The following is an 8,358-nucleotide window of genomic DNA, read 5'->3' on the forward strand; positions in this document are numbered from 1 at the left end:
TTTGTCATATTGTTGTCACCTTCGCAACCATCATTAGTGCGTAATCTGTATGCCTCTCAACTGCGGATATATCTGTGTTCCGCAACCGGCACTCTAAGGGTAGAATTGTTGTCTCCGGCTCCTCATCCTTAAGGTAAGTATTTATAAGGTATGATTTTGCCAAAAATTCTCTAACGCTATCTATTTTTTATTTAAACTATTAACTTAGTTTTCTATAAGCTTCCATAATACTGCTTCCTAATTTTCAATAAAAAACTTTAAATGGTTCACATGTATGCGTGTTAGTTTCCTTTCTTTTAATAATATAGTTTACGTCGTTGTGTTTTTCTAGGATTGTGTAGGATCCATTAAGATTCCAATTTTTTGGAACGTCCTCGTCTTATCGTAAAGTAGAACTTCGTCGCCTACCTGAAATATTTTTTCTCGAACTGTTTTGTCATATTGTTTCTTTGCCTGATTTTTTGCTTGTTTTGCATTTTTTCTGGCAATTTGATTCGTAGCTCGTATTCTCTCGCATAATTCCTGTGTAGTTATCATACGAATACGTTAATTTCGGCGGTTTTGTAGCTTTATTTCCATACATTAGTTCGAACGGTATGTAACCAGTGGCGGTATGTGGTGTAGTATTATACATCGCATAGGATAACCATTCGTCGCAGTCAGTTTGTTCTTCGGTAATATAGTGTGTGAAGATATTCCGCTAGTATCCTGTTCGATCGTTCTAAGGCACCATTACTCTCTGGGTAGTACGCGATTGTTTGGATTTTTTCTATTTTTAGTAATTTGCAAGTGTTTTTGAACAATTCATTGATAAAGTTGGTGTCTTGAAAATTTTATTTGGAATTTCATGTTCCATTACGATTTTGATTATTAAGGTTTTTGCAACTATAGCTACTTCTTGATTAGGCAATGACTTTACTAAATTTTGTCAAATTGTCTTAAAATATGAGAATATATTTATTTCCTTCAGTCATAATCGTCAAAGGATCGACTATGCACATTTTTCGAAAGGTTTTTTCGATGTATCTGTTATTTCTAATGACATTTTAATCTTTTTACTTAACTTATTTTTTTGACAAAATTTGCATTTATTTATATACTCTTCCATATACTCCATACCTATGTCTTTAGTGATGCCACGTCAATTGTGTATCAGTCGTATGCATTTCAAGATATGCGCGATGCCCCCTGTCGGAGTATCGTCATGTAAGATTTACCGTTTCTCTTCTTCCGTATTCTTTTATCGTTTTCTCCTTCTCTTCTTCATTATTCTCATCGTCTTCTTCTTTTTCTTCTTCTTCGCAATGTCGAATTTCATTCATCTCTTCGTTTATTACTGGATATCTACTTAAAGCGTTAGTATTTCCCTTGCCGAGCTTATGTATGATTTTATAACCATATTCTTCTAGTTTCAATTTTCATGTCATTAATATGAAATCTGGATCTGTTACGTTGAACAACCAGACGAGTGGCCTATAATCGATCATTGTTATAAATTTTATTTCATATAAATATGATCTAAAATATATTATAAATAAACAAACAAAATAAACGGCGAAATAAGAGTCAATAAATTATAAAACATTTAATTACAAATATTAGGCAAAGATACATGAAAACCGATACGGAGCGGAGCATATATATGTATAAAAAAACATTCGGAGAATAGGTACCATAACAAGTTTCGGCTGCCGGATTGAACCCTCTTCAGATGTAAAGTATAATAAAAAATATATTATCCAAACTATAGTCAATAGCTCTTTTTCAGTTGTGCTATAATTTTGTTCGGCCTTGTTGAGAATTTCGCTAAGCGATCGATTGGTATTGATCGACGGAGCCTTATGATAACACGGCTCCGATGGCATAATCAGATGCATCTGTCATTACTACGAATTCACGCTTAAAATCTGGATATTTCATATCTTTATAATATAATGCCTGATTAAGTAAATTATTAAAATTGCTTGTCAATTTAATTCGCGATTACCAAAGTAGTTTAATTGCGTTTATAGTTCAGAAAAACAATTCGGTGCGCAGTTCAAAAAGACTATAAATATAGTCTTATATGCAAGTACATACATAGTAAGGTAAATGTCCCAATTAGAGAGTGATAGTCCCAATTAATGACAATCTGACTGTTTTTTCTCAATAAATCTAATAAATATAGATTAATGTTTATTCTAAAAAATATGCTAGTATACAAAATTATATATGTTAGCTATTACAACGAATTTTGAATAAAATGAAACGTTTTTGTAAATGCTAAAATATTATAATTGTAAGCATATTATCAACAATGGCAAATTTAATACAGGGTCCGGCAAAATGATCTCCCATATTTTAATCTTTAATAAAAACGCCATTGTAAATGCTATTTAGATTTTATTTTTATTAACTGAAAATGTATGCTATGCCATTTGTTTTTATTGAGTTTTGAAAATTACAGAGTCCAAATGGCGACCATTTTTTTCGATACACATTCGAAGCTGATTTCTAAAAGTTTCCATCACTCGAACAGTGTCCGAACACTTCTGGGTGTACCAGTTGATTTTCTTTTTAAGGCTGAACCTGTAGCTCTAAAATTTGAAACCCACAACAGTATTGTTTTGCGATCTGGAACTGGAGCATGTCTACCAAGCGCGAAGTGAGTACGAAAAGTTCTTGCGTCGTAATCACAGATTCGTTACTTTTCATTTTTCATAAATGTTTCGATAACGAAGGCACGATGCTCGCCCATCCAATTCATGACGACAACTGAAATGGCAAGGCGCGAGCTACCAACCGACTACGCTAAGCTCCCCCTCTCTTCAGTGGTTCGGGCACAGTGGCGGTGCAAAATGTGGGAGATCATTTTGCCGGACCCTGTATATGCTCACTAATATCTTATGAATCAATGACTATATCGACGGTCCTTTCGTCGAATGATTCTAATTATTATTAAACTAAAAATAAATAAAAGTACTCAAAGTTAAATATTATATAAGTTAAATATTAAAAAAAACATTGTGAATAAACTGAAAATGTCACAAAAATACAAATTTTATTAATTAATGCATGTGTCACTAATCAGTATTAAAATATTTGTTTGTTTTTATTATTGACATTTCAAACAAATATGATATAAAACAATAAAAACGTTTCTTTTTTTAAAGAAAATATGTAATTTATGAATATCAATTATTATTAAATTAAGAAATGATATCAATATATCGTAATTTATAGTCTTCCAGAATTTAAAAAATATGAATAAATATGAGTTCCTAATCTGCGAATTGTCTTGTTTAATCAGTAATAGGAATACTTATGATTTTGTACCAATTTGTGATAGCCGATACAGTTCCTAACCTAAGACGGTAGCATGCCGGTAGCAACAGGTTGCCTGTCACGTGCATAAGTATTGGTGAATATACTCATAATTTTCAACACATTTATGATATTCCAATGATTATCTTTTATTTTCTATTACAAATATTCACGTAATATATTTATGAAATTATTTTAAATAGTTTTATTTAGAGACATGTGTTATATCCCGACAAAACCCTTTATTTTTTTATTATAAATATACGATTTATCTTATCTTTAGTTTAGTATCTCTAGTTTAGGTTTTGTAACCGTTCCTTTTATATATATAAAAGGGCCTATTCGGTTCCTTTTCTCGTAAACACTCGAAACAAACAGATAGCTCACGCTCGTACGCCTTATGTGTCACGTAGACAAAAAATATCTAACCGATAGTCTTTTCCGTTGAGAGCCTTTGTCCAGAAAAATGTTAAACAATAGTATATATATCCAATAATTAAGTAATATAGTAAGTACATAGTAAAAATTAAGACCTTCCAACTGCGAGGACGAATCTTTTATTTTTTCCTTTTATTAATGAAACTAAAATCTATTCAAGAATTACGAAGTATAAGATAAATTGTAATATGTATTTTGACGGGAGCGGTTTAAAATATGTATTATTAATATAATCTAGAATATGTCATCGCATTTCGCCTCGCATAAGGATATTAGTTAAGTAAGATCGAATCTTTATAAACTGTTAAGACTCTCGCTATTAAGACTCGTAGTGCCGGGAGTGGGGCTTGCGCGGAGTCCTGTTGCCCTAAGGAAAACAAGCGCGGGCATAGGTCTTTTCCAAAGACCAAATTTCAAGGAGTGCTGATTGGTCCTGAGAGGACACTCCCATGCTCATTTTTTAGTATAAAAGGAGCTGCCAAAGGCAGAAACGCGCAGAGAGAAAAACTAAGAGCGAAAGTAAAAACTATTCTGGGTAAGAGGTATCCTCGCGCTAAACTAATTCCTCCGAAACTTATTCCTACGTTGTAACCATTTTTCTTTATTAAACTTTATTATACTAAAACAATTCGGCTGAAACCTGGATCTCTTCTCTTCTCCGAATTCATTAATATATACGAGTATCCGAGAACGGTGTGGCACTGTCGCTGCCAATAGCGTGGCCCCCGTCTAAAACTGTTCTGCGGAAAGTCCATTATTTTGAGGAATTGTTGTGACCAGTCGCTGCCAATAGCGTGGTCCCTCGTCTAATAACAGTTCCTCAAAAGAGAGTCAAAATCCGAAGGGTTGTCACGACTGTCGCTGCCAATAGCGTGGCCCCCGTCTAACGACAATTTTTCGGATTTACGATAATTATTTCGCGTTATTTCCATGCCTACCAAAGGCGGACGTAGAGAAAAAGAGAAGAGATTAAGGTATCAAATCAAAACAGCAATTGATTCAAACCACGATCCTTTCCCTCACTTCCAGAAATTGGCGCAGTTACTAGACCAGAAAAAAACGGTAACCTCACCTAATAAAAACGGATATTCCCTCCAACCGTTGGAGATCACTCCTCGATTTCCCGACTATCGAGATATTAAAAAGGGTGATCCGCGTAAACTAGCCTATAAGCTTCGCGAGCTTTTCGGCACCGGCTTCGAGATTACCCTCCCTAACAATTATCCTACTCTTCCCACCGAATCCTAATCGCACACTTGATCTCCTAACCCCGGGGTAAATTGCTTCAATGCATTGACCCCAAAACAGGAAACATAAAATCGCGAAATAAAAAACTCAATTCGGACGTAACACATGGCAACACAAAATAAGCTGCGAAAAAAATATTAGATGATAATCTCGAAAAGCTCTTGCTCTTGTCCGTTCTGGGAAAACTATCAGCGATGTAAGTAAAATTATGAGCATACCCAGAACTACATGTTTGTATAAATACAAAGGAAAATTGCCGATTGGAAAATGCCATGGGTTCGACATTATTTTTAATTAAAGATGAAGAAGCTGACATTGTTAAATGGATTATGTATCTTAGTCGAGGCTTTCCTATTACAAAAACTCAATTAATTAATAGTGTACAATTGTTGATAAAAAAATTTGACACGAGATACACCATTTAAGGATGGGCGTCCTAGACGTCATTAGTATGAATCCTTTCTAAAACGACATGCAGAAATTATATCGATCGAGAATTTCACAAAATCTTTCTCATAACAAGCATCTGTAACAGAAACAGTACTACGAGAATGGTTTGCAGAAGTAACATTTGGCACAATACATATAAACTCATCAATATTGATAAATCGCGAATATTTAATTGCGATGAATCAGCATTCCTTTTGTGTCCAAAAGGAGAATGCGTCGTAGTAAAAAGAGATGATAAAGCTATATATAATTTTACAAAATAACAACAAAGAATGTTTGACAGTTCTTTTTATGACAAATGCTAATGATTAATTGCTTCCTCCTATAGTTATGTTTCCCTATCAACGAATTCCATATAGTATTTCTAAGTATATCAAATGGTTGGAGCATTGAAAAATCTAAAAAGGGCTGGATGACAACGGAAATATTTTATGAATACATAAGCAATATATTTTATCCATGGCTTTTATAAAATAAAATTCCTCGTCCTGTTATTTTATATATTGATGGTCATTGTTCCCACTTAACAATGCCATTATCGTTTTTGTATTAAAAATAATATTGAATTAGTAGCATTATATTCAAATGCTACTCATTTAATGCAGTCTTTAGATGTAGCACTTTTTCGCCCATTAAAAGCAATCTGGAAGAAAACGATGTAAGAATAGTGTATGGAACAATCTAGAAAACGCTTAAGAAAAGATTTTGAGCAACTACTGAACAAAAAGTGTACGAATTTTGAATGTTCTAGAAATAATGATTAATGGATTTCGAGCATGTGGATTTTTCTCATTTTCTGCGGATGCTTTACAGTATAAGAGCTTGTTAATTAATTAATTTCTTTTTTTCTGAAGAATCGGCTTCATATCGCGATTACTGATGGCATTTATAAGACTCGAAGTCCCCTGATAACGGTGAAAGAATTAGAGGGACCAGACATCTTCCGTGAAAACTCATAAATGTCAACGAACCAGGAAAGAATAAAAATATTAAAGCAGGGCTGAAAGCGATATGATTGCGAAATACATCCTAAATGTACCTATGTCACATCTAAGTTGTCACCTGAGATTGACCAGCAATTTTATTTTAAGAAAAAAATAGGCGCCATGATCGCGCCAAAATCGTAAAACATGGGATAATGTCCAAAGACATAGAGACATAGAGAATGGACTGCGCGATCCTATCTAAGTAGTATGATCGACAAAAGTGAGAGAAAGGGACCGTGGAAGACGGCCAATCTTTATCTCTTTCCACTCAACGATATAACGAGAGAGAAAATGAGCAGGAGATAACGTTCTAAGATCAAACTCGCGACTAACAATGGTTATCCCCCAGATAGCATAGTGAACTCGCAAAATATTCTTCAAATTTTCTCCTTTCCTGAATTGTAATTCCTTAGGAATTCGTACAAAAACACAATAAGAATATTTTAAGAAGTTTCATGCTTCGAATTTCTAAGAATTTCTTAAAGCATTCGTATAATATTCCTTCTATATCAACAGATATACCTTATAAATTCAAGAAAATGAGCATATAGGGTTAAAATATCTCAATTCTAGAATTGAAAAGAGATAATGAATATGTTAAATCTCGGTTAAGAATTAACCATGAGTTGTGAAATTGGGCCTAAATATATATATATTGTGACGTAACAATTTATATATATAACTCCTCGGCAGGGATGCCATGTCTTGGACGGTTTACGACATCGCGATTAACGCCATTAGTTGGCGGCTTAGTGACTCACATGCGGCGCGTCGCGCGATCAGTAGTCACATACACAAGCATGAACCTGTGCCATGTGCGCTTGAAGTTTGAACGTCTTCGGTCAGCATCGTTCGGGCGTTCGGGCGTGCTACGAGCGAACAAGACAGGGTTTCTCAGAATTGTGAAACGACCAAAAATGTTTCTCGAGCGTGTATCGAGGAACAAAGGAAAATTTTAGATAATATGTAATTTTTAATAACGGGATGTTGACCCATATTCCAAAGCGACAAAAAAAGCGTGTTCGATTCGGGGTACTTGCCTCTATGCGGATACCTGCGAGACAAGAGTCTAAGCGTCCTTCCTAATACCTTCATCACTTTCGTTTTTTCTCTCTGTCTCCAATCAAATCCTAAATTTAAAATTTCCAAGGGTTGGGACATAACAATTATTACTTATTTATTATTTACAAGTATATTTTAATAATAATAACTAAATTTAAGTCACGGATATATTTTTCAAAAATGATTGATCCAGAGGGGTTTTTGAAGACAGTCATAGGTAGATTTACCTTTTTTATTAATTTATTTATTGTTTTAGAATTTAAATAGCTTATAAATACACACTATTTTATTATTAATATAAATATACAGTATTTTAATAGGAATTGATGTCCAGTGTTACGTCCAAACTCCGGAAAAGTGGGTTTTTAGAGAGAGAGAGCAAAGGATGGAGCGTGGAAGGACGGTCAGACTCTAGTCTCGCAGGTATTTGCCTGGAAACAAACACCGGCGAGTCGAACGCACCCCTTTTTTTTTGTCCGCTTCGGAATATGGGTCAACGTCTCGTGAAGACGCTATGACGCCTGTTTCCTACGGGCGGTGCGATCGTCGGTCCGAATTTCGAGTCAAGGAAAAATCCCTTTAACTCGGGAATGGACCACGTGCGAGCTTTGAAAGGGCAAGGTTTAGTGTTTACGAGGTCATTGTTCTATTAGGCGGGTTTTAAAAATAGAAGATGAGAGCGAGACAAATGATCAGTAACATTATTTATTGTGGTTAATTGACAATAGGAAATCACGCATTATATGCTAATCATTTATATAATAAAATTTATTACGTCTACTCTATACATTATGGTTATTAGCACGCAGTATTGTCTATTTCAAAACGGTTACACTTTTATAATATTTAAACTATACATTGTGTAAAAAAA

Source organism: Trachymyrmex septentrionalis, unplaced genomic scaffold (genome assembly GCF_001594115.1).
Source record: "Trachymyrmex septentrionalis isolate Tsep2-gDNA-1 unplaced genomic scaffold, Tsep1.0 scaffold108, whole genome shotgun sequence".
Taxonomy (NCBI): domain Eukaryota; kingdom Metazoa; phylum Arthropoda; class Insecta; order Hymenoptera; family Formicidae; genus Trachymyrmex; species Trachymyrmex septentrionalis.